This window comes from Podarcis melisellensis (assembly GCF_964234715.1).
Source record: "Podarcis melisellensis genome assembly, chromosome: Z".
Lineage (NCBI taxonomy): Eukaryota > Metazoa > Chordata > Lepidosauria > Squamata > Lacertidae > Podarcis > Podarcis melisellensis.
In genome coordinates, this window is record NC_138547.1 from 10,894,857 (window position 1) to 10,914,295 (window position 19,439).

At 46.1% G+C, this 19,439-nt stretch overlaps 1 protein-coding gene across 8 annotated transcripts in view; it reads right to left on the minus strand.

The window, feature by feature from the left end:
* Positions 1–6,331, minus strand: part of RALGPS1 (Ral GEF with PH domain and SH3 binding motif 1) — a 217,422-nt gene extending 211,091 nt beyond the window's left edge. For 3 of the 8 annotated variants that reach the window (XM_081896469.1, XM_081896468.1, XM_081896467.1), the window contains exon 1: positions 5,888–6,329. The gene's annotated coding sequence lies outside the window, so the exon portion shown is untranslated. The other 5 variants (XM_081896465.1, XM_081896462.1, XM_081896466.1 and 2 more) reach the window with 3 other exon arrangements.
* Between the last annotated feature and the right edge of the window lie 13,108 nt (positions 6,332–19,439).

Sequence of the window (19,439 nt, forward strand, 5' to 3'; positions counted from 1 at the left end):
ACAGACCAAGCATTACACTTAGTTTGCTGATATAAATCTGTACCCCAGATCTCAGTATCCAATCCAGCTGGTTAAAAGCATCCCCACTGCATGTCACCACCCTCCCCCACCCTCATAATTTTATGTCAATCAGCCTGGTTAAAGAAGAACGTTTTCATCTGGCACCAAAGGGTGTATAAGGAATGCACCAGCCAAACCTCCCTAGGGAGAGCGTTCCACAAATGGGGATCCACTGCAAAAGAAAGAGAAAAAATCCCATTTTCGTGTTGCCAGCCTCCGGGCACACAAAGGAGGACGAAGCACACAAAGAAGGGCCTCAGAAGATTATCTCAGGGTCCAGATAGGTTCATATGGAGAGAGGTGGCCCTTGAGGTATTGTCGTCCTGACCAGTTTAAGGCTTTATAGGTCAAAACCAGCACTTGGAATTGGGACCAGAAACTAACTGGTAGCCAGTGCAGTCGGATGAGGATCAGTGTAATATGCTCAAACCGTCTTTCCCTGGTGAGCAACCTGGCTTCTGAATTCTGCACTAGCTGAAGTTTCAGAACTGTCTTCAGAGGCAGTCCTACATATAATGTGCTGCAGTAATCTAACCTAGATGGGACGCAGGTGGCGCTGTGGTCTAAACCACTTAGCCTAGGGCTTGCTGATCAGAAGGTCGGCGGTGTGAATCCCCGCGACGGGGTGAGCTCCTGTTGCTCAGTCCCTGCTTCCCACCTAGCAGTTCAAAAGCACGTCAAAGTGCAAGTAGATAAATAGGTACTGCTCTGGCAGTAGGGTAAACGGCATTTCCATGTGCTGTTCTGGTTCGCCAGAAGCGGCTTGGTCATGCTGGCCACATGGCCCAGAAGCTGTCTGTGGACAAACACCGGCTTCCTCAGCCTACAGAGCGAGATGAGCATGCAATCCCAGAGTCATCTGCAACTGGACCTAACAGTCACAGGTACCTTTATCTTATCCTTTAATCTCACCTAGAGGTTACCAGAGCATAGACCACAGTAGTTAGGCTGTCTCTGTCCAGATAGGGGCATAGCTGGACTACCAGTCAAAGCTGATGGAAGTCACTCCTGAGCCTAGCTAACAGGACCAGTGGCCAGGGATGATGGAAATTGTAGTCCCAAAACAGCTGGAGGGCCAAGTTTGGCCACCACTGCTTTACAGGGAGTAACCTCATCAAGTGGACTGCAAGAAGATCAAACCTATCCTTTCTTAAGGAAATCAGCCCTGAGTGCTCACTGGAAGGACAGATCCTGAAGCTGAGACTCCAATACTTTGGCCACCTCATGAGAAGAGAAGACTCCCTGGAAATGACCCTGATGTTGGGAAAGATGGAGGGCACAAGGAGAAGGGGACGACAGAGGACGAGATGGTTGGATAGTGTTCTCGAAGCTACCAGCATGAGTTTGACTAAATTGCGGGAGGCAGTGGAAGACAGAAGTGCCTGGCGTGCTCTGGTCCATGGGGTCACGAAGAGTCGGACACGACTAAACGACTAAACAACAAACCTCATCAAGAGCAGGCAACCTCCCACCCTTCGGGTCTAGGCAACCACCCACTAACAGTGCCTCAGTCTTATCTGAATTGAGTTTCAGTTTGTTGGCTCTCATCTCATCCATTATTGAGGCAAGGAAATTGTCCAGCACACCCACTGCCCCACCTGCAAATGTAAAGAAATATAACTGTTTGCCATTATCATAGTGCTGACAATGTACTCCATAACTTGGGATAACCCCACTCAGTGGTATCATGCCGATATTGAACAGCACAGAGGATAGAATCAATTGCCCTGTGGAACCCCACTGTCAGAGACTGCCTAGATGAGAAGTGGCACCCACAGTGAAGGCTCCACAGGACTGAAAAACCAAGCAACACCCTTTAGGAACAACCATCCAAGTAGGACTGAAACAACTGCAAGGCAGTGCCACCCACCCCTAACTCAGAGAGCCACTCCAGAAGGATAGCATGGTTGATGGTATCCAAAGCTGCTGAGAGGTCGAGAAGAATTAACAGGGACACATCCTCCCCACACTCTCTCCCAACAGAGCTCATCATACAGGGTGAATAAAGGAGTTTCCATGCCAAAAACCGGGCATAACCCCAATTGAAATGGATCTAGAAAATAAAATTCCTACAAGAATGACTGGATCTGGTCCGAGACAACCCAAAATGTTGTTGGTCATTCTAATGAGAATCGGAATAAAACAAACAAAGGTTAAAGATCAACAATGTTACTGCCACAGAGTAAGGAAGTTAAGAGTAAGGAAGTTAAGAGTAAGGAAGGCTGTGGATACTACTAATTAGTACACAAGCTCTGTACATCTCTGCTTTCTGAACTTGCTGCTCTCAATTTTCTTGAACATACCATGTCATACCACATCAGAAGCAATGGAAAGTAATACTTATTGCAAGAAGAAACAATAACACAACAAAGTTACATTTATAGCACAAAGTTACATTTATATTTATCATTTTGACAATCTTAAAGATTTCCATTTCAATAACCTCATAGGAGATATTTCCAATTTATATGTCAGATGACCATATAGAAGAATGGAAGAATGCCCTGACAAGTTTATGTTTATGCTTGCAGCCACAATGGTCACTGTTAATTTATTTACATACATATTCCACAAACACATTTGTGCTCAAAAAGCTGCAAAATAGCCATCACTGTCACTCCAGTTTGTCCCAAAGTACTTATTTCAAGAATGAAATTGCTCCAGTTACACATTAACATTTATCAATAGCAAACACAGTCATTGTTCCTCTGCCAGTCTACCTTCAGCAAAATTATATACATGTTCTATAGACCAATGAAAATGTAACAGAGGGGGCTAGAGACAAGTGTACTGGTGTGGGGTGAGTGGCAATATTGGGTAAAGAAACATGGCAATGACAAAGGCAAGCAAGAAGCCCTCACATGTCAGCACATGGGATAAGGCACACACTGGTTTGTGATTACATTAAATATATGACAATTTGCTTTTCTCTATGATGCTGTGGGTTAAACCACAGAGCCTAGGACTTGCCATCAGAAGGACGGCGGTTCGAATCCCCACGATGGGGTGAGCTCCCATTGCTCGGTCCCAGCTCCTGCCAACCTAGCAGTTCGAAAGCACGTCAAAGTGCAAGTAGATGAATAGGTACCGCTCCGGCAGGAAGGTAAACGGTGTTTCCGTGCGCTGCTCTGGTTCGCCAGAAGCAGTTTAGTCATGCTGGCCACATGACCCGGAAGCTGTATGCCGGCTCCCTTGGCCAGTAAAGCGAGATGAGCGCCGCAACCCCAGAGTTGGTCACGACTGGACCTAATGGTCAGGGGTCCCCTTTACCTTTACCTTATGATGCTGAGTAGCTACAGAGAACAAACATTCAAATCACACAGCTAGCAGGCAGAACTGAGCCCCTGCACCTCTGAAAGGGATGCATCAGAACAGTAGGCTGTATATGACAGAGGTTGCAACAACCTCAAATAATATATTCTAGAGATACTGGATGCCCACTTGACATAAAACACAATTTATTACCATGGCTCCAGTAAAATAACTAGTGAGAATCCTCAGCCTAAAAGAAGAATTTATATGATTCTGTTAGGTGGATGGTAATGGGCTCTATATGTGAGATAAAAGTCTGTTTCCCCCCTGTCATTGGGAAGACATATAAGATATAAGGATGGCACAAGTAGTAGGGGGCACTGCCATGACAACTTAATGAGCATTTCAGAGTTAGCCTTGCTTTGAGCTAATCATCTCAGGTGCTATTAGGTAAGGTAAGGTATGGTAAAGGACCCCTGGACGGTTAAGTCCAGTCAAAGATGACTATGGGGTGAAGCACTTGTCTTGCTTTTCAGGCCGAGAGAGCCGGTGTTTGTCCACAGACAGCTTTCTGGGTCATGTGGCACACGGAGAACCATGACAAATGTCAAGGCACTGGCTAAGTGTCGGTTACTTATTACTAAATAGGAAACAGAGTGGGGTTTTTTGCCTTAGACAATCTTTAAAGAGATGACAAATGGAAGCAAACAGTGGATTTAAAAAACAGTAGCATAAGGCAGTACTATGAAGCCACTCTCTCTCCAAAATACTACACTCCAAAAAAACAACAACAACCTAACAACCCTGTACCAAAAATATCCACAACTGGAACTGAAGCTCTGGGGTCAGCAGGAGACTGGAGGACATGCGGAAAAGCATCTGCTGCTGCACTACCACATGCATCAGCTGTTAGGAGGGATGCCAAGCAGCCTAAACAAAGCACTGTTGCACCTCCAGTCTCTTTTCTGCCCTCTCTGGACATCCTCCTTTGGCTCCAGGGAGGGTCTCCTCATGAGCCACAAGGACTCTCCAGCTCGCGCTCTCCATTTTCAGTATGAATTAAACTATTAAAACTTTTCTTGGTGCTGCACGTATATATGGTCACGTGCAAGTCGATCATGTGCAAGTGGGGGGATGCCTGTATGTGTACTGCCTCACCCTACCATGCACTTTGAGAAAACATCTGATGAACCTGAACACACTGAAGGTTTATATTATCATTATCAACATGGTATTAAAAGGGAAATTATACAGATTGATGGAGGAAGGCAGAAGTCAAAGCCAATCACCACATGTCGGGCTTGATGGAACCTCCATGGTCAGGGGCAGTATTCCATGAGATAAAGATGCTGCAAGGGGGCACTAGTAGGGAAAGTCAAAGGGCAAGGGCTGCTGCCTTGAAATCCAACTTGCTGGCCTTCTGGAGGCAACCAACAGGTACTACATGAGGTAGGATGCTGCACTCTGATGTACCAGGGCTGCACTTATAATTCTCATGAGAGGGAATATAGGTCAATGGAAGAGTCACTGTTATAATTTCCCTTTCCTTTCCAAACAACTCCTGTACAGCAATTCCACACATGTAAACACATACAACTGTAATAGTATGTGTGTGTGTACATACCACACACATGCAGATACTATTAATTTTAATACATTTTTACAAGGAGTATACAGTAAAATAAAGAATTTTCTATGCATGCAATTTTTGTTATTGTGTGACATTTATACAAAAGGCGCAAGATTGTACATAATCTCACCCTCAGAACTAATAACGTTTCTATACAAAAAGTACATGTATATAAATTTTAAAAATCATATTAACTTGCCTTTCACATAACCCTCAAGACAGCCAACAACCCCCCCCCACACACACATTGCTTTATGACGTAAAAATATGTAACATGGCTAGCTTCCTTGAGGCATGTGCAAAATACTACAAGATTTTATATAATACTATAAATGCATAGTATTTTTAAATACAGATATAACTGTGCACAGATACAAAAGCTTATCCCTACAACATAGACATGTGCATGAGTGTATACATCTGTCTGCAAGTATACCCTGGCCTATATAAACCCAATTTCAAACAGGTGCACAAGCTTGTTCATATAACATACAGAGCGTGAAATGCGCTGAGCGTATGCACCTGTTCTGCATGTATGGACTTGGCCTATATGAGCAATAAACTATTTGCATCCGCCACCGCCACCCCCCACCACCACCTTAAACGGGAAGTAGGTGCCATTTGAGAAATGTAAATGTGTCCACTAGACTAGAAAAAGGAGCTTTAAATCTTTCTCTTGGCTGTAATGAAGGCGGGGCGGCGGCGGCTGGCGGGGGGGGGGGGGTTCGGCGGAGAAAGAGGGAGCTAGAAAGAGGCCCCCACACCTTTGGTGGAGTGAAATGGGGGTGCGTGTAAAATTATCCTCACCTGTCAAGATGCGGTGGGAGGGGGGCGTGCCGGCTTATAAGAGCTTGGAGGTTTTTTTTTTGGCGCTTTCAGTCCTGAAACAGCGACGTGTCTAGTGGGCAAAGAGGTGAAGCGGGGGTGCTCGTCTGTGCGCCTTACCTGCTGGAGGGGCGGGGCTCGCGGCGGCAGCAGCAGTGGCCCCCACCTGCCGCCGCCCCCACCGGCCCAGAACGCCCGTGGTTTCTCCTCGAGGCCACCAGGGGCCCCCTTGACGAAGACGGGGAGGAAGAGCGAACGGGCCGAGCCGACTGGCTTTGGAGAGTCCCCACCACAGCCGCCGCCAGACCGCTTCGCTTCCTACGCCGCAGCGACAGCTGCCGCTGACGCCGACAAGGCCAAACGCGGCCGGGCGAGGGAGGGAGGGAGGGAGGGAAGGCGGGGTGACGAGAGCCGGAGAAGGGAATGGGGGCGGGGGGGGTAGGCTGCTGCGAGGGAGACAAGAAAGCCGGAGGGCGCTCAGAGGGATGCCAACTCGGGAGGGCGGTGTTTACTCCGGGAGGATTGGCAAGCCTAACCGCCAATCCTAGCTCGGGCCGCTGCCGCGCCGCCGCCAGTCGCATTCGCGGCGGGTGGGGAAATGCAAATGAGAACCGAATGCGTAGGAGCCGCAGCCTCCTTGAGAGTTTTTTTTGTATTTTTTTTAGGGGCGGGGCGAGCGCGCGAGGTCGGTGTGTCCGTTGACAGGTGGCAGTTGGCCCTGCTGAGAGAAGGAGTCGAAAAGCCAGGAAACTGAGTGCGAAAGGGGAGCAAGGAGGAAGCTTGGCGGGTGCCCTGATGAACAGGCAAGCTTCCCCCCTCAATGAGGAAAGGTGAGGCAACTGGATCCACAGGGGCAGCAGGTCCTGATGTAGATCACAAATGGACCATTAGTCTCATCTAGCAGTGTTTGTTTTCACTGTCAGCTGCTCTCCAGTTTGTTGCTGTTGAATTTGTATACCGCTGTTCGTCCGAAGATCACAAGGTGGTTCCCATACAAAAGAATACTAAATAAGACAAAATACATAACAAAACATAAACGAATAACCAGGAGTCTTTTACTAGCCATACCTGGAGATGCCAAGAATCTGAACCTAGGAACTTCTCTGCAAAGCAGGTGCTTTACCACTGAGATATGGATCTTCCCCCAATATAATGACCGGGATCCTGAGTTAGGAACCTGCCTTACATCAAGTCAAACAATTGCTCCATATAAGCTCAGTACTGTATTGTTAAAACTGTCTGGCAATGGTTCCCCAGGGATTGAGGCTGGGACCTTTTGCATGCAAAGCATGTCCTCCATCACTGAGCCGCAGCCCTTCCCAATAACACAACTTCTTGTTGTGTTAGGCCAGTGATGGTGAACCTTTTAGAGACCAAGTGCCCAAACTGCAACCCAAAACCCACTTATTTATTGCAAAGTGCCAACCCAGCAATTTAACCTGAATACTGAGGTTTTAGTTTAGAAAAAAACAACTCATACATTAACATCTTTAGTCTTAAAAGAAAAACACAACAACAGAGCTTTCAACTGCTCACAAGCATATGATCCAAACAAAGTGAGGAAAGCAATCCCAAGTGCTTCATTGACTTAAAATTATTTGGCAGAGAATTAGGATTTCATTTTCACAAGATCTCTGCGTCCACCGTGCAAACGGGAATTCCCTGCTTTTAAGCTCGAGCCCGAGCAAGCAAGCAGGTTCTCGGTGTGGCAAGCAAGCGTTCTCGGTGTGGCCTTCTGAGCATGTGCAGAGCGGTGCCCCCCCCATCACGCCGCCATTTCCTGAAAGGGCCTTGGGGGCTGCCCCATGTGCTAACCCTGCTCTCTTGCCCAACCCCAACCTGCCCCTACGCCCCAGGCATGCCTTCACCCGCTGCCCTTGGCTGTGGTTGAGCTCAGTGAAGAAGTACACCAGCGAGTGGGAGGCGATCATGGTGCAACAAGGCCAGTGGGGCCCGGTACCAGGTAAGGGGTGACAAGGATGGGGTAGAGGCGGAGGTGGCCCTGCCTGGCTACCCAGCACTGGAACAAAGTGGTTTCTTGAGGCTCGCCAGCGATGCCACCCTCCCCTGCCATCTCCATTGGTGCCATTGGAGGAGGAGGAAGGCTACTCAGCTGCCCAATTTGAGCTGATCTACTGCCCTCGCCTTCTGCCGGCTCAGTGCTGGGGCAATGGCACGCGTGCCATAGGTTCGCCACCACTGTGTTAGGCTATACGGTCCAGTACATGGGCTTGATGGGAACCAAGGATTAGCCCACAGACCAGAGTCTTTATAATTCGAAGTAGAAGATCTACAGTTGCAATTATTCCAGATTGCGCCCCAGTTCCTTTTACACACCTGTGATCCATACTGCTGTATGTAGTCACTCAAGTAGTCCCAGCCAACACACCTTTTCACATCAGGGCTCCACTTTCAGTCTTGGGCTGTGTACACACCATACATTTAAAACATATTCTCCCTGTGCCCTCCCCCAAAGAAAAATGATGGAAACTGTAGTGTGTTGAGGCTGCTGGTAGTTGTAGCTCTGTAAAGGGTACAGTCCCTAGGTTTCTTTCAGAGAAAATGTTCTTTAGGATGTCTGTCTAATATTGCTTCCAGGTAACCTATTTATGGAGATTCACCCTGAATTGTGTGCGGGGAGATTAGACAACATCAACTACTTACTGAACAATCTGATGTTATACAGGTTATATACTACACTGTGTCAAACAACTGTTATATTTTATAATGCCTATACACATCACTTACGGGAAAAGTCTAATTTATGCGGGAAGCAGGTTTCTTGCCCAATGAACTTTAATAATGCAGCCTGAACTTTTTATTAATATTTTATTGAAATAATTTCAGTTACAAAATATAAAGTAAGCGATGAAAGAAAAAAGAGGGAGAACGAAAAAGTGCAAAAAATACAATAAGAAACAAAGATATAGTGTAATATGGTAAACATAATTAGTTACATTTCCATACATTATTAGATAGATATAAATTACAGTTTCAGAAGTCCATTTGACAGCTATCATATCACCCCTTAACCTCCTCTTCTCCAGGCTAAACATGCCCAGCTCCCTTAGCTGTTCCTCATAAGGCATCATTTCCAGGCCTTTGACCATTTTGGTTGCCCTCCTCTGGACACGTTCCAGTTTGTCAGTGTCCTTCTTGAACTGTGGTGCCCAGAACTGGACACAGTACTCCAGGTGAGGTCTGACCAGAGCAGAATACAGTGGCACTATTACTTCCCTTGATCTAGATGCTATTGAGGCTTTCATTACTGTCTAGGTAATAATGAAAGGTCCAATTCTTTATCTCAGTCATTTCTTAGAATCTGGGTGTCAAACTTATTTGCTAACAACAGATATCTAAATAAAGTAGTTGCTGGTTTTTCAAGTTCAAAAAATGTATCCGATTGTTCCAGTATCTCCAGTGTCTCAAAAGCTGGAAAGGCTACCAGTCCAAACAAAGCTTTAAAAAGCTTTAAAAAAACAATAACCCCATAATGGGTAAAGAATAATGTTTTAAAAATGGAAATCGGATTTGACAAAATTTATCTGGCAAGGTTACTAACAGACAAGAAGGAACGGGGCAAGGGGGGTTGGGCTTCCAGACCTGAGAATATATTATGACGCCGCATTCTTTAGCATTCTTTAGCTGGATTAAGGACATTCTAGACTTAGAGGGCTGGAATAATAGATATGGCTGGTGTGCTTATCTAATTTACAATAAAGTGGTGGTACATAAAGAATTTCTAAGACATATAAATAGGAAATCTCTGTACAAGGTCTGGGTGAGACATCAAAGGCTGTTAGAACCGAAAACCCCATATTGGGTATCACCATTAGAAGTAAACACGGCAGGTAGACTTGCCACATATCAGCAACTTCTAAAAGAGGAACAGGGTCAATTAAAATTAAGATCGTATGAGGAGGTGAACCAATACTACACCACATGGTTACAATATCATCAAATTGCCCAAATATTTAATCAGGATAAAATAACAGAGGCGCAATGTCATTTCATTTCTTTTCTCTGCACTCCTCCCAGCGGTTATTTTTCTTCTGGTCACTGCTAGGGATACATGACTTGACTGCCTGTCTCCAGGCACTGCAGTTGTCTGTAAGAGATTCCCACATGGCAAGGCTGATGTTGCCAGCCTTCAGGACACATTTGCAGATATCTTTGTAATGCAGAATTGGTCTGCCAATTGGCCTGGTACCAGAAGCCAGCTTCCTGTAGATATTCCATGGGAATCTTGCCATCTTCCATTCTGTGGACGTGACCAAGCTAGTGTAGATGTCACTGAGACAGGAGTGCAAACAATATTGAAATGCGAGCTTGAGAGAGCACATCTTTGTCTGGAATTCTGTCCTGCCATATGATACCCCAAATCCTCCTGACGTAGCGCCTGTGGAAGGCATTGAGGCATAGCTTCTGGTGGTTGTAAGTTGCCCACAATTCACTTCCATAAAGCAGTGTGCTCAACACACAAGCCTGGTAGACCTTCATCTTGGTATTACCCAGATGCTCCACGGAGTAGCGATATGAGGCATGGATCCAAATGCTAACAAAGCCTTAGAAATAGTGCAGAACAAGTTAATGGACTATACAGAACCAGATAAACTAACAGGAAGGATTCGAAACCGGCGGGACCATAAATTCATGGAAGACTGGAGTAAATTTACAGACTACTTGAAAAGTATTTGTGAAGATCAGATGACGTTTGTAGGTTTGCAAGAAGTTTTGTGACGAGTATTATTGGAAGTGTTGCAAAAATGGAGAAGGGGAAGGATGATTTGTTAAGATATGTAAAGGCAATATAAAGTTAAGAAATGCATAAGAAGTGGTTAACATGGTGGATCATCAGAGGTGCTGATGGAAGTCTAAAAAGATTGTATAAGTGATAAGTTTTGTGGTACATTTTATTGCAGAACAAATTCCTCAGGAAAGTGCTCTTGCTCCCCAGTGGGACCCCAGCTGCTCTTCTCTGCGTGGAAGCGGAGGTGACAACAATACAGGCTATGTGTGTCTAAACTATGTGAAAAGACTCCAATCTCTCTTTGGAGGAGAGATTCCCCGCTATGTCCCACACAGAACGGGAACAGACCAAATGTTGGAAGGATGTCATCCAACCCCTCTTGACCCAATATCAATTACAAGATCTTCAGGTGATCATGATGATGGATAAGAGGCAATTAAGAGATTGTCTCTTCAGGTCCAATGCAGAAAGGGATTTAACCATGATTGCCTCTAGCAAAAGCTCACCATGGTTCTGACTTATCAAAACGGAGCACATCCAAGCTAGTTATCTGACAAAGCTCCCACTTGCCGTACTAAAAATCGCCTTTACAGAATTACGATTCCAATTGATGCCCTCAGCGGTGGTGGATGGTCGGTATGGCAAAGAACAGTACAAGGAGAGGCTTTGTCTGTGTGGGCAACCTTGCAAGGAGGACCTATACTACTATTTATTGCAATGTCCACTATATATAGAACCAAGAGACTGATTTATAAAACCCCCTGCTTATGAACGGAACACACTCGAACAGGGTGCAAAGGGTGAAATGGCTGCTGAGTGGTGCTGATGACTTCGTAACTTATAAAGTAGCACTATATGCGTTGGCAGCTAAGAAGATCAGGAGAAAAGAACTAGATAAAATAGTGGTCAATTGCAAAGGTGATTTGGACATTTAAGCAGGCACATTCTACCTGAGAACCCCCTGCTATTCTATTGTATGCAACAAATAATTTCTAGGAGACGTGACCGTGGTTTATTGTATTTGCAGTGCCTGATGTTTTTATTGTTATTGTTGCTTTTCTTTTTGTTCCCTTTGTGAATGATGCCATAGCCTTTGGCTAGTGCAATAAAGTTTATTATGATGGTATTGGTTGTTAGCATTCCATTCTCCCATACCATTTTGGAGAAGCAAGTCATTGCCGTAGCTGCCCTGCCGATACACTTGTCCAGCTTACCATCAATTGAGAGATTGCTGGTTATGGTGGACTCCAGGTAGACAAATAAAGTCATTTTTGGCTGATGAGGTCAAAGGCCTTCGTCAGGTCTATGAAGGCAATGTACAAGAGGCATCTCTGCTCTTGGCATTTCTCCTGCAGCTTGCGCAGTGAGAAAATAATGTCTACTGTTGACCTCTGAGCTCTAAAGCAGCATTGTGACTTGAGGTAGACCCTGTCAGCAACTGCCTGTAATCTATTGAGAACATCAAGAGTGAAAGCTTTCCCCACAGTACTCAGCGAGGAGATCTCACAGTAGTTGTTGCAGTCTTGGTGGTCACCTTTGTTCTTTTAAAGGCTCATGATTTTGGAGTCACACATGTCTTGTGGCATGGATCCTTGTTCTCAACACTGCAAGAGGACACAGTAGAGGTGTGTCATGTGGGAAGAACTGAAGCTGGCTTTCAGAACTTCTATTGGGATTACCGGTACTTTCTTTCCTGGAGCTTTACCACGTACCTGAGCATTGATGGCATTCTTCAGCTTGTCATGGGATCATACTCACCATCATACTATTAATTTCTGGTTAAATAATTGATTGTTTTGTCTTTGGAAGCTGTTGTGTTGCTTCCAGAGGCTTCCACCTTGTTACAGCACACTCACTTTCTGAAAGCCTATACCAAGGACACTGGGAATCAACCACCAATCAACAGCAACTATATTCTTCTGTTTTCTGACTCCATGTCAGAACAATGTTTTAAACAAATCTATTACCTTCAGAGAATGCTTTCCACATTAATTTGTCTACTGCAGAAACCCTGCATATTACTATGGATCCTGGGGCATATTCTAGGGTGCACACTTCACTAGCAAGGCCTCTTAGGCTTCACAGTTGCCCCACAGGAATGGAGAGAGTGTCCAAGAAAACATCCAATAGTTCTGTTGTCTTGGAGGAGAAGATCAGTAGCACTGAGCAAGAGATCTTTCAAAGAACTTTAGCTGCTATTATTGACCTTGGGGAACTCCAGGTTCTTCAGAGAAGAGTTTGAAAGCATGAGAAAGTCAGAAACTGCATCAATTAATGGTAATCCATTTGTAAAACAGCCGCCTGAAACTTCATGGTCAGGGCCCACTTCAATTCAGAAGCGGGGGGCAGGGTCACGTCAGAAACAAGGGAGGCCAAAACTTAAAGAAAACTTCAAAAACCTCCCAATTTATAATAAAAAGACTGACAGGTCAACTGATTGTGTTGTTGCTAGTTTTATCAAACAGCAGGGATAGGGAACCTGTGGTTCTCCAGATGTTGTTGGACTTCAAGTCCTATCAGTCTCAGCCAGCACAGCCCAGTGGTCAACATCATCTGAAGGACTTTAGATCCCCCACCTTTGCCTTAAGGCAGGAATGTCCAAAGTCCATTTTGGCAGCCTAATCCAGCCCGCCAGTTGATTTTATCTGTCCCCCGGGGCAGTATATGTCCTGGGGTAAAATCCCCCCAAAAGTTCAGCAACTTCAATCCTCGAAAAAGCTCAACAACCTTGGGGTTAAATCCTTTAAAAAGCTTAATAACTTCAATCCTTAAAAAAAAAAAAAGCTCATAACTTTGGTCAGCCCTCATGCATGTTCACGTCATCAAATCTGGCCCTCTTTGAAAAAAGTTTGGACACCCCTGCAGGGCAAGTCTGGCCAAAGGGGAAGCGAGATAAGAAGACCACCTGATTTATAGTCTTGCAATAAACCTCCAGAACACAGGAGATTGACACATAATGGGTCCAGCCCAGGTATCGGTTTGCAAAAATAAATAAATGTTCTTTTAACATGGGAGGGTCAAACATTAGTTCTACATTAGGCATCAGCAACTGTAAGACACAAATTTGACCAAGTTGTAGTTGGACCCCAGAACTAATAACCCACTGGCAAGAGGACTTAGAAGTCTGGAATGAGGTTCCAGCAATCGCCTGGGTAGGAAGGATGGAAGAAGCTGGGCCTACCACCAAATCATCCCTTCTTCAAAATTGTCATCTCAATAAATTAGCTGTTAATCAAGTTGTCCTAACCTAAAATAGGCACACCAAAATTCTGGGTCATTTCTAAACTAAACACCTTAAATGCTGACAGAGCTGGACCTGAATCTGAACACATCCTTGCCTCAGAAAACTCAGTTAGTACCTCTCCCATTTTAGCAACCAGTTATGAGAACAGTGTTATGAGAGTAATCACATTTCTTTCAAAACTGCTTAGCACATAAAAATGGTGCCTAGAGTTGATGTGTGTTTGCTAAAGAACAGGAAATGGCTTAAAAGGTGATAAAGCTTAGTTCACCAGTTATTGCAGGGGGTAAAGGGACCCTGACCATTAGGTCCAGTCGCGGATGACTCTGGGGTTGAGGCGCTCATCTCGCATTATTGGCAGAGGGAGCCAGCGAACAGCTTCCGGGTCATGTGGCCAGCATGACTAAGCCGCTTCTGTGCACCAGAGCAGTGCACAGAAATGCCGTTTACCTTCCCGCTGGAGTGGTACCTATTTATCTACTTGCACTTTGTGCTTTTGAACTGCTAGGTGGGAAGCAGGGATTGAGCAACGGGAGCTCACCCCATCGCGGGGATTTGAACCACCGACCTTGTGATCGGCAAGCCCTAGGCTCTGTGGTTTAACCCACAGCACCTCCCGTGTCCCTTTTATTGCAGGGGGTAGCTGTGGCTAAAAGGAGAGATAGTAAGCTACTGATTTTGAGATAGGCATTAAAGGACTATTTCACAGAAAGGGTCAGATGTGGCATGGATCAGCTTTTACATATGATTCAACTCTGCATATTTTTCTGGGATAAAATTAACCCAAGAGCAAGGCTGTGCAAAGTGCTAATTCACCCCAACTCATTGTTCAAGGGTGGGAAAGCAGCTTTGGAAGGAGAAACTAATTACAGTGGTACCTCGGGTTACATACGCTTCAGGTTACAGACACTTCAGGTTACAGACTCCGCTAACCCAGAAATAGTACCTCAGGTTAAGAACTTTGCTTCAGGATGAGAACAGAAATCGTGCTCTGGCGGTGCAGCAGCAGCAGGAGGCACCATTAGCTAAAGTGGTGCTTCAGGTTAAGAACAGTTTCAGGTTAAGAAAGGACCTCCAGAACGAATTAAGTACTTAATCCGAGGTACCACTGTACAGGGAAAGAATTAAGAAGCCACTCTTCCAGTACTGTTAAATGTATGGCCATGTTTAGAGATAAATAACACTGTATTTAGGAGGCACTACTGTTCCAGGTGCCTCCTAAAATCTTACCTCAGCAAGCCTATTCTGAGTCTAAACCAACTGAGCCTCATGGGCTTGCCGATGAGAAGGCTGGCAGTTTGAATCCATGCCACTGGGTGAGCTCCCATTGCTCTGTCCCAGTTTCTGTCTACCTAGCAATTTGAAAGCATACCAGTGAAAGTAGATTAATAGGTACTGCTGTGGTGGGAAGGTAAACTGTGTTTCCATGTTCTCTGGTTTCCATTATGGTGTCCCATTGTGCCATAAGCGATTTAGTCATGCTGGCCACATGACCTTGAAATCTGTCTGTGGAAAAATGGCAGCTCCCTTGACCTGAAAGCAAGATGAGCACTGCACCCCATAGTCATCTTTGACTGGACTTAACCATCCAGGGGTCCTTTACCTTTACCCTCTGGCATATAACTGAGTTATAAAGTGAAACAAACTACATTAGGGGTTGTTGGTTTTTAAGTTTAACCTTACTTTGATTTTCTCAGCTTCTGACTGTGGCCTATTCCCATTTTCAAAATGGCGTTCAGCATCTCTATAAATCTGTCACAATCACACTAAGGTACAGATTACAGGTTCCTGGTGTACACTTCAATGTCACTGGACTAAAATGAAATAATTCCTTAGAAAGGTCTTTCTGCACCCTCTAGTGGTTAGGAAAAAACACAGTTCAATTGATGAACCATCTTCTCTTGGGTCTGTTCAGGTGCAGTATTTCAGGGGAACGGGATGGGCACTGAGCTTGGTTTTCATGCTTAAATACATGTATATATATTAAGTGTTCCTGAACCACAGCTGCATTAGTTTGTTGCTGCTATATTTGGTTTGAGGCTTGTTGAAATACATTTTTTTTCACTGGAGCCAAGCATCCACCCATTTGCTACAGGAATAGCTTTCAACACATCATACCCACCCTCACTGAGCAACGCAGCTATAGGAAGGCCACATTTGAGGTTACCTAGCCCTGGACAAATTTTGGAGTAGACTTTGAGTAGACAGACGTTGATGAAGTTATGCATGCATGGTAAAGAGAAAAAGTACCATTGTACTGAAGGGTAGAATCACTGGGTTGGGCTTACCTGCGCCTCTGGTGAATGAAGGCAGGAGTAGTTTTTACAAGGAATAGGTTGGCCCTTCTACAGTTTTGCATACTCACTGAGCATAAACAGTCCAGAACTGAAACTCAAAATAGTATTAACATATTTCCGACAACAATCCTTTAACTCAAAGCCAACCATGCAAACAGAGGTGGGAAGAGGTGTTGTGGGGTGGCCAACTCTCAAGAAACTGCAATCTACCGTACTTTCAAAATTAAAAACTGGCAGTGATCTACCCCCTTTTGGGGGAGTTCAGCTCAAAGCATTTGAGCTTTTTTTAGGGAGGAGAAAAGCCCCGTTTTTAGGGGTTAAAAATGCTTTTTTGGGGGAGGAGAAGTTCCGTGGGGGGGGGATTAAAGGCAAGGGACGAAGGGGTAAAGTCACTCACAAAAAGATCGCTATGGATCAAAACAGCAGCACAGAGAAAGCTCCGTCTTCTCTTCCGGAGCTCATACAACAATGGAGGGCGGGGTGAGGGGGCGTGGCAGGAGTCAGTTTTATCAACGCTAAGGAAAGGGAGCCTATCAACCGCGATCTACCCAAACCTCGCGGAGATCTACCAGTAGATCGTGATCGACCTGTTGGACAGCCTGTTAAGGGTGTGGCACCAGTGATGCTAAACTGGACAAGTAAACCTACCTTCATGAAGGTGCAATGCTACAACTTCGCTTGACAGTGTAGCAGGGGTGCCGCTACCTAGAGGCCAAACTCATTTGGTCCTCCCCAATATTTTCTTTGGGGGGACGCCTCCCCCCATGATAGCAGCTGCAAGAGGAGGCTGAGCGCCAGAGAGTTGGAGCTGTTGGTCATTGAAGCTGCGCTGGCGCTGCATTCAGCTTTGCCCCGGCTCTTCCTGATATCGCAACGCAACATTGCGCGTTGTAACACACACGTGACATTACACCAACACCCCCAATCCTTGGTGCAAGTTGGTGTTTCTGCAGTGTAGCATCACTGGGTTTGGACGTACAAAAGTTTACCCAACTAGTGTGAGTCCCAGCTGCAAGTTTTTATTGTCGGAAAGCTTTCTATAAGGGATTCATCTTATAGTGCCTATTGAATGTGCTGGATGATGGCCCGGTCACTACTCTGCATATTTCTAAGGAGGCATTTGTAGAAAAAGCAGCTTAAGTTGTGGCTGCTCTCATGGAATGGGCAGTCAGATGTTTGGGAAGAGGCAGCTTCTGTGCCTCATAGGACATACCCTTAAGCTTCTGGAAAGAGTTGTTGGTGTTACCCTCTGCCTCATGGAGGAGGGATAAAATGAGACAAAGAGAAGTTTGTTGTACGTCCTTTATACAGGCAATATATATTGTTACAAAAGTTGGGCACCACCCCCACACTCTGCCAATCGGTAGCACGTTTGCAGGGGGATCCAGGTGCTCAACCAAAGTTTGTTCTCCTTTGGAGAATTGAAGATGTGGTGGAGACTGTCATAGCTTTAAGAAATATGATTTATTCACATATTTACACCTGCAGTCTGCTTGAGGGAGTCGAAATCTTACCGCATAGTAATTTCAAGAGGGGCATTACGCCACAGCAGTGCAGCACTAAAGCTCTCCCAGCGAGAATGCTGAAGGATGGATCTCCCCTTCTCTCCCCAGCATACCAAAGATATCCTTTTCCTGTGACCTCTCTCTCATACACCATCACCTTGGCAATCTCTCTTCACTCAGGCCCAAGATTCCTCTTGGATGCTCCATCCACACCTTTTGTCATGTTAATATGACCAGCTTGGCCAGGCTGGTTTGCATAAGCCAGTCCAGGGATTCCTGGTCTGAACCAGTTCTGCAGGCATGTAATTTAATTCATATCCAAAATAACCAAAATCCCACCATTTTCTAATTTCTAGGGTTAGGGGGTTCCCCCCAAACTCAAAAGCTTCAGAGACCAGCGATCATTGTGTGATGTCTTTGGGCAGAAGGTGGACAAGATTACTTCTTGTTGAAGATAGAACTTTGACAGCACATTGGCAAGGAAATTGGGATCCAATCGGTGAATCACTATGTCGCTATGGAAGATACAGAGATGCTTTACTACTAAAGGGCACTGATTTCGGAGACTCTGTGGGCTGCACCATTCTTCTCTTTCGGTGAAGAAAACTATTCTTTTGTCTTTAGATCCAGTAAGCATCGATCCATGGAAAGATACTAGTGTCTGCTTCCCACCGCTACTTGTAGGCTTGCCCTATGTCCGGTTTTTCCCCGGACACACCCAGCAAATTGTTCCACATTTTTTTTGGGGGGGGGCGGATTTTTATAATTTCCCAAAATGTCCAGGTTTTTTGCTGGGTCAAGCCTTGTAGGTGGTGGCGGCGGCGAGGCGTTAGAACCCAGCGGCAAGGCGCCGCAGTCTCTGTGCTGCTCTGCTATTCTCATTGCTCTTTCCCTTCGACCCTGAAAGCGGAATAAAGAGGAGAGGGCGAATATCGTCACCGCGACTTCTGATTGGCTGCTCTACTGTGGGGAGCACTTGGGTCTCTTTTCTCGCGCCAGTTTCAACCGCTTGGGCGGGAGAACGTGAAGATGCGGACCGGGTTTGGAGGTGCTGCAGCCGGTAGTTCGCTCCCTCCCAGCTTCGCTCCGCCATGGATCTGAGTGACAGCCCGCGCGACGGGGCTGGTGGTGGTTGCCATGGAGGTTAGAGAGGTGCTGTCGTTAGGTCTGGTCTGGTCGGGTGGGGATGGGGTGGGAGTAAGGGGGCTGCTGGCAAAAGGGGGAAGGCACTGTGTGGCCAGGTAAGTAGGAGAGCAGACGCTCCAGCATGCAGGGAAGAAGACAGCTGCAGCAGCGTGTGGTTATTTGCAAAACCCGTTGGGGTGCGCGCGCGCGCTAGTGCTGGGAAGATTGTGAATCCTCGTGTGGGAAAGGAGGCAAAGATCAGGAGGGAGGGGGACCGAGAGTTAGGCAGCCACCTCTCGGCACCCTAGGACAAAATCAATAGCAGCCTTTCTCTCTGTCTCTCTGGCTCCCCCTGCTCCTTTCCCCAGCGCGCTTCCTCAGCATCCCTCCTCTCACGCTCTTTTTCCAGCCAACGATCCCTCCCCACCCCGTACAACCACCCTTCTCTCCCCTTTTGGGGGCGCCCTCCATAAAATAAGGCTGTCTTTGGCTCAGGGAGACCCTCCTTTCCTCTGGGAGTTACTGATTTACCCACATCTCTGCTGCGCTTCCTGACGTTTTTCCCCTGGCTATTTCTGTTCGCTCCCCCCCTCTCCTTTTCTCTGTTTCATTCCCCCCGCCCCCTCTCGCCATTGCGTAGCTTTTTCAGTCCTTTGCCTTCTGCCTCCTGTCTGGCAGGAGCCCCCAGCACTCCTCTCTCCCTTCCCTTCCCTCTCTCCTTCTGGAGGGATCCCTCTTCCATTCTCTGTTTTTC